This window comes from Nomascus leucogenys, chromosome 8 (assembly GCF_006542625.1).
Source record: "Nomascus leucogenys isolate Asia chromosome 8, Asia_NLE_v1, whole genome shotgun sequence".
NCBI classification, from domain to species: Eukaryota; Metazoa; Chordata; class Mammalia; order Primates; family Hylobatidae; genus Nomascus; species Nomascus leucogenys.
The window spans coordinates 27,546,492-27,554,666 of NC_044388.1; positions in this window are offsets into that span (position 1 = coordinate 27,546,492).

The following is an 8,175-nucleotide window of genomic DNA, read 5'->3' on the forward strand; positions in this document are numbered from 1 at the left end:
TTATTGTGTTCTCCTTCACAGGACCTTCCTTGTGGAAGGCCCACTGGGACCTTCTTTTTCTGCAACTTCTCCCATTTAGGAAAACAAAAACAAAACAATTCCCCAGGCATGTCAGGACTCCTTTGTAAACTTTTCTGAAATGCCATTTTGAAAATGATGCTTCACATGGACCAGCTTTCTCACTTTTGGTGACATACATATCACAGGACATTTAAATCGATCAGATGATTATTTCTTTTAAAAATTTGAAAACTCATATAAGTTCAAAACATATATCCCTTTTTTATTTCTGTGTTCTGAATGTTTAGAGCAAAAGCAAAACAACAAGCCAAAGGTGTGTGTGTGTGTATGTGTTGTGTGTGTGTGTGTGTGTGTGTCTTTAATAGAATGATAAAAATAGCCTCCGTTTTCCTTAAACTCTCAAGGTGACACTTTGGTTACAAGTAGAGACATTGCTGATTTGCTGGTGTTTTTTGACTGGATATTGACTGGCAAGGTAGGAATTGCTTATCATACTCTGATGAGCTTGATACTGCTCCTTGCCTAGGAGTAAAAGACTCAGCCTCTCCAGGAACATCAGTATTTTTCACATCTTTCATTGCCTTTTTTGGTTCTTCCATGAACAATTCAATGAAGCAAGTTTCTCTCAATAGCAAAGATTTGCCTTCTTAAGATTAGCTTTCTTTGCCATCCTGATAACTTAGGGATGACTTCCTGACTGACATTGTTCAAAATAGGAAGAGAGAAACCCTTATTTGTTTTGTCAATAGACTATTATTGAATGTCATTAAGGAGCAAGGGTAAGATTTTTAAAAATTGGATAACTTCGGGGCCTTTTTAGCCTTTTTGGCATTGTCCCTTAGATCTTCTTCTCTCCGAGTGCTTTAAAAACACACGGTTTGAGGCACAGCTGATCTCTATAGGAAAAATATTATAAGCCATGCCTGCATGAGACACAGCTGGGCTTTGCTGTTCATGGTCATTACTCAAGAGTCTCTCCAGCCTCAGAATGAGTAAGGCTAAAATCTGTTCCCTCTACCCTGCCCTATTTTATGTAAATATGGTAGCTGATCTCCAAAATTTTCGACTGTACCATATCTATAAAGTTTAACCTCTTAAGAATGTTCATCCAAGCTGGGCACGGTGGCTCACGCCTATAATCCCAGCACTTTGGGAGGCTGAAGCTGGCAGATCATGACGTCAGGAGATCGAGACCATCCTGGCCAACATGGTGAAACCCCATCTCTACTAAAAATACAAAAATTAGCTGGGTGTGGTGGCGCATGTGTGTAATCCCAGCTACTGGGGAGGCTGAGGCAGGAGAATCGCTTGAACAAGGGAGTTGGAGGTTGCAGTGAGCTGAGATTGTGCCATTACACTCCATCCTGGAAGACAGAGCAAGACTCCGTCTCAAAAAAAAGAATTTTCATCCTGACCAATCTGGGTGACCAATCAGTTAAATTGGTTTAGGAAGAGCTTGCCCTAGATTGGTTGATTCATAATTTTTCTTTTTATTAATTATCGGGTTTTTCTCTCTGATCTCTGCATTGAAAATTATTTCCTAAACCATAAAGATTTGTTGAGGTATCATTCTAGAATCCCCAATATTTATTCTAGTTGTTATAGTAACAGTGGAACCCAAGTTTCTCCTAAAGCATTACCCAGCTTTCCTTGCCCAGGCAGAAAAGATGGCAGAGGGAGGGTGAACCCAGGGCCCATCTGTGGGTATAGGCTCCAATTTCCTAAATTGTTTGTGGTTATAACCATGGCTTCCACCTTGTCTGGCACCGGGTCCACATCTTTTCTGAGATCTGCTAGAAGGTGAGTAAAGGACAGCCTAGGAAGGCCCAGCAGTGGATTGAGGAGGGTCGGGTTACCTGGAGGACGGGTCCCAAAACTGGCTTGCCACAGTCCCTTTCGGTATTGCTGTGATGAGACGCCTGGAGGAAAGCTGTCAGAAAGAGCAGATGTGTGTAGAGGAAGAAAGTTGTGTAGTCGAAGGACAGTGTTGTTTACTCTTATCTTGAGTGTGAGCAGAGAACTGTATTAACAATAGGGCTTTGTGCCATTGACAGAGTGTGAAAGAGGGAGCCTATATTACATTGGGGCTTGGGACCTGATCTGCCTATATCTAGCCAGCGAGAATGAATGGGGTCAGTGTTAGCTGCCTTCATCTATGCAGTCACAAAGGCAAAGATGATACTGGAGAGTATATTCCCTCCCGGGAGGCCTTGGCCTCATGCCTCTGCCACCTTGGCAAGACCTGCTAAATAACACCTTTGTCTGAGACAGGGTTATGCATCATCTCCTCTTCTATGCCCTCATGACAAGTCTAGGTGGCTTAAGATCAAGAAGTGAGGACATGGAGGCGGACTGTCCCTCTGAGCAGCTCTAAAGTAGGGCCAAGCACACTGCCTTCCAGTAAGTTCTTGCCCACATTCCTTCACTCCCTTGACCTAGATGTCTCCAAATACTCTTAACATGAAATGCATGTAATGAGGAGCAGGCCTATCATAGATCTCGATTTGGGGCAATAAAGATGTGCTTTTGTCACAGAACTTTTTGAGGATGACATTGTAAATCCCTAACTTTTCTTTTCTCAGTGCATGGTGACCCCAATAGCTGTTTTTCCCGATAGGTCTGTCAGCAGGCATTTTCCAAGAAGGAGTCCCAGTATTCCTTCCTAAATGGCGAGGTGGTCAAGACGTCAGACCAGTTGGTGGTGTGATATTTTTTCAAGGTTCTTCTGAATGATGGATTATTTGCTTGTGCTTAGAGATTGCCTACTTTGTCTTGCTTTCAGTTATGTTAAAGAAAGTGAGGGAAATGTTACTTATTGGCCGAAATCATCTAATGTCTTTTTTGTGAACAAGAAATTAATTTTTTAGGACTTTTGTACTGTAAATTAGAGGTCATCTTAAGATTTAAAAAAAGAAAACACCCCTAAATGATAACTTTATTGGCTCCCTGTGTCTTTATTTCCTGTATTTCCTGGTGGAGGTACTTATATTTGGCTTTTACTCATTTAATAATTCCAGAGCCCAGGAGAAAGCCTGGCTTTGGATGTCTGGTCTGGTCTCTGATGATACCAAGGAACTCCCCTCCCAAGGGAGGGAATCCCATCACAATAAAAAGGACCTCTTTCTTTCGTCTCTCCAGCCCTTTCGTTTTAAAGCAGCTATGGTGGCCGCAATGTGTTTCTGTTTCTCCCAACTCAGAATCCACTCCCCAACCCTGGCCTCCTTCTTACTCAAGTCCCAGCCCCCTCTGCGGCTTCTCCAGTAGAGGCCACTACTTGAAGAAAAGGAAGAAAGATATCCCAGAAAACATACATTCTTTACCAAGGATAAAAATAATTTTGTATTCTTGTAATTTAATGACTGTGCATGTGATCCTAATAATAGAAACGATGAATTCCATCTTGGAGAAGTCAAGGCAGCCAAAGAGGATTTGAATGTGGAGTTGGCCTACCAAGAACAGGAAGTGTCAGACTAGCCTTTTCATGCCTCTGAAAAGTAGAAATATCATGAGGTGCTGTGGATTCACAAGGAAAAACAAGCTCCCCTGGGCAAGTGGGGAATTGGGGATAGGGAAAGAGCCGGGGCCCTGGAGAGGAAAGTGTGTCAGTGAGGGGACTCTACAGGTTATGGCAGTAGAGGTAGAAAAGCTAAATCCAGCACTGCCAGGTCCAAGTGAGGTGACTTTTACACTAAATACAATCACATTAAGGGCCACAGTGCAGTTTACAGGCCAGAAAACGGGCCCAGGTTTCTAATTTCCAATAAGCTGAGTAGCACTGGGTTCTTTGTTATCCCAGTGGCATCCTGATGTAGCAATGTCCCTACACCTTAGCTAAACCTTCAGTAAAATTTGGTAAGATTTGCGCATATTTCTGGAATTGTGGAAGGATTTTTAATAGCCTGGAAATGAAGGACTTCAATGCAAATTCATATTAACCTGTTGTTCCATCTAGATCTGCTCCTCACTTTGTTGCCTGCTGCATGTAATTGCATGGTCTTGCTTTTTTTTCTTTTTTATCACAACTTTCAGGCTTTAGAAAGAAAATATAATTTTGATACAGTAGATGAATAATTTAATGGTAAATGAAGCAGATTTTTTAATGTTGATGCTATTAAGGAGAAGGTTCATCAGAGAATTCAAGGAGATGAGAAGACAAGGTTCTCCTTTGTTTGGAGGCCAGAGCCGTACCTTATGCTATCCACTGGGCCAACAGATCAGCCCTCTTATCCTACCCATCGCAGTCTACCTGAGCTGGGAAAGAAGGCTGATGCAGACCTAATTTCTCAGCTCCTGGGTCCGTGCCCTCCTTTGTGGCTGAGTTGACTTGGCTTGGTTTTCCCTCTGAGGTCATCACTTATTTATCCTTCCCTTATAAAATCTACTTTCTAGAGCTGACAGCCACTTATTTGTTTCATCTTTCCTGAGAACTAAGAGAGGTTCACCCAGCTCAGTTCTTCTCAAAGACACCCCATCTGTGCATTGTGCTTGTTTGCTCATCCATGAAAAGAGGAAGAGAGAACAGCTGTGGATGTGATGTCAGTATCAGAACTTCCTTGAGGACAGGCGGGATAAATTGGGCAAATGGCTGAGTTCTCCCGCAGCCTTTGGGAGATTGGCCCTGAGAACCCAGAATAGATGCCCATTACATCATGCGTGTGCTGTGGGAAAGGTCTGTGCCAGGCAAGCCTGAGAGCCTCATTCTCTATTCCTATGGGGTTCCATGCACCCATCCTGGCTGCCAGGCCCCAATACCCACCATACTTGACCTGTACTGGGTATTTTTTCACTCAGATCCCTCACTCTACAGTGACTCTACCAGAAATCTTGAATTCCAGATGAGCCACGTCATGCCATTGTCAGCATAGGAGGCCCTTTAAGCCCCAAAATGGGTCATTTGCACTCCCTTCTGCCTGCTCCTGTTCCCATGAGTGGTTGGCATGGAAAGGGCCATCAGTAGAATTTGGCTGGCAACATTTGTAGGAGCAGGAATCAAGAGAGGACCCAGGAGGAAGGGATGGAGCCCAGGGGATGGAACATAGTCCAGATTCTTGCTGGTATGTCCATGTGACTTGGTTTCAGTTCCTCACTATTGTGTCACTGTGGCCTTCTAGAGAAGTCCAAACTGCTGGAAACGGGCAGTGCTTTCTGCGCTAACCCCTTCTGGTCTGACTGCTCAGCTTAGAGGAAGGAAGAAAACACTCAGAATTCTGAGAGCAAAACCCCCCGAAAAATCTACTCAAAGCACCTGAAGTTCATCCCTGGGGAGGAGAAGAAAGGAAGAGCAGATGCCCTGTATCTCCATGGGGGTACTGAGGCACAGAGCTAGGGCCCCCTAGCTGCCCAGGGTAGATCTCAGAGGGTGACTCATCTGAATTGCCGATTCCCAGCACCAGAGCAAGGCGCTCCTCAAGAACTGAGTCCGGGTTCATGTCTTCTGGGACCCCTGGCTTCCCTTTTCCCACTTGAGAACCAAAACTGGGTGCTCTGCCCACCCCACTCACCCCACCTTCACTTCAGTGCTCTTTCCCCTCGTTTGTCATCCTTGGTGACAGAGGTTGCTTTTCAGAGTGACCCGCATTCCACCGCCTTCTCCCCCACCCTGTGAAGAGCCACATTTACTGGTAGTCCCGTGGCTAATCCTCCCCTGTGGTGGGGGCAGGGGTTGTGGACAGACCCCTGTTGATGGTGATGTTGGGGACTACCCACAGAACAAAAGGTGCAGCCTCAAGGGCTTGAGCGGGGGATACTGGTGCCTGGGATCAGGTAGCTGGGAAAACAGGGCAGTTATGTAACTGTGTTTACTGTGGCTCAGGTGGCTCTAAGAAGGCAGAGGCAGCCCCTTACAAAGGGCAGTGCCAGAGGTGGGGAAGCAGCGACTTGCAGGGAAGGAAGCCCCTCTTAGACAGGGGAATCGTGTGTGCAAAGGAGAGAGTGCAGTGGGATTTGGAAAGGAATCTGTTCTGTTGTTGACAGCCAGCCGGCCAGCCGCCTTATCTAGGACAATCTTCCCAGCCTCAGCCTCTCCCTAACCGTGCCAGCTGTGGAGGCAGCAAGGGGAGCTGATGCTAGAGGGAGGCGTCGGGAAATCAGACACCTGGTTCCTGGCTCAGTCTCCAAACCCTGCTACTTTTCCCCCCTTAATCTACTTTTCAAAGAGAAGGAATTCTTCTCTTTAGATAAGGGCAGAAAGGGAGGAATCAGTCAAATTTCCTTATGTTTTCCCTGCCCTGTGGCCCACTGTCTCCCATCTTCTCGGCTGTGAGGCCAGATGGGCACCACGGAACACAGTGGATTCTGACCTGAGAGAGGTGATAAACCCGGCAGAGCCCAGGCCAAAGTAGACAGGCAGAAGTCAAAGCGGCTCAGGAAGAAAGCTCAGGTCTCCCGTAGACCTACCCCGCCTCCTCCTACAAAGCTGTTTACTCAATGCCTGATTCCCATAGAGATGAAACTGGTAGCCAGTCCCCAGCTCCTTGCCCATGGCTGCCACCTCCCTTTGTGAGAAACAGGAAGTGGGGAACTTTGTCAGCTCAGCTGCACCCTCTACACTAAATATTTATCTTGGAGTCCAGGTCAGTGCCCTAGAGAATAAGAGAAGCTTGCTGCTGGTGAGGGGGTATGGCCAGGATTCCTGGAGTCCTTGGAAGAGCTTCAGCTTCACCATCTTGGGAGAAGAAGGAAGAAAGTGAAAGCGATGTGGTCCTTCTTAGTCCCAAGGACCCTGACAGGTGGGAAAAATGTGTGTCTAAGAAAATGGGCACCTATTTTATCCCTGAGGGAGGGAAGAGGCTACCTGGGGTGGGTAAGCAGGTTTCTAAGCTTCAGGGGAGGGGCAGTGCACTGCTGCCTCCCTCAAGAAGTGTCCCAGGTTTCCTCCACTGCTCAGCTGTCCTCCACAGCAGTGCCCCTGCCATCCCCATCTCTCCGCCTTCCTGGAGAGTCAGAGGTTCTTGGAAGGAGTCTTCAAGGTCATCTTGTTCAGCTTCCCGCTCAGTGCAACAGTTGCCTTTACATAGATGCCCCACGATTGGCAGACTCAGAACCCCTGGAATCATGTAAAAGTTTTTCCTGGGAAGCCTTGGACCTGCTTCCCTATGATGTGTCCCCCAGTGGTCCCACTGCTGCTGGTGCAGCTGTCTGTGTCCACATGGCAGCCCCGCAGGCCCTAGAGGCCAGCAGGCCTATCTGAAGCTTCTCAACCCAAATATCTCCTCCAGCTTTCACATGTAATGTTTCAAGGCAATGGGGAGAGCTCCTTTACCAGAATGCGGAAGAAGATAAGACTAAAGCAGTAATGGTGGTAGGTGAAAATCACTTAGTCTTTTCTCCACTTTCTCTCCAAACTTTGAGTTGAGTGTTGAGCTTGGAAAACACTCCAAAGCTCCTCGTGGCCTCTGGCACCAGTCTGACACCCAGTAGGAATGCAGGAGATGACATTAGTTTTCATAATTTAGCATTGATCACTCCCAGCTCATATCTAAAGTTGATCAGTAACTATTGGTTGGTTGGTTGGTTTGGGGCTTGGGGATCCCTGAGCCAACTCAAGGGCTAGAAAGGATTCCAGAGTGTTTCCACGGCCCTTCAATGTTCCTTAAGCATTCCCACTTTCTAAAGTGCCATACAGAGGCTTGGGGCAGAGACAGGGAGAGGGGATGGCCAGAATGGATGGGGAGCCAGAGGGCAGGGGCTCTGGGGACCTAGCTCAGAGCAGCGAGAACAGCGGAAAAGCAGGCAGATCAAAGCAAACACAGTGTCTGGGAACACCAAGACCCTCCTAATCCCATCCCCGCCAAAGGGACCCCACCCTTATCCTCTTCAGGGGCGCGGCACGCCCAGGGGGGCCGCTCCCTTGGGCTGATTTCCTCCCTGTGCTTGCACGTGTGTGAGCGTCCCCACGTTTGCAGTGCACGCGCGCGTGTTTGTTTGCACACGCCCGGCCGCGCGCCGCCGCAGGCACACCCTCTCCCCCAGCGCCGAGGGGCGGCGGGGCCTTCCCCTGGTCCGCTCCGCCACTCTACCTGCGGTGCGCCCTCATCTCGCTCCCGGCCTGTCCGCCTCTCCCGGCTTGCCCAGTTCACCACTCCTGCCCCCTTGTCCTGGCTCCGCCCGGTTCACCACTCCTGCCCCTGTCCTGGCTCCGCTGCGAGGCCGCTC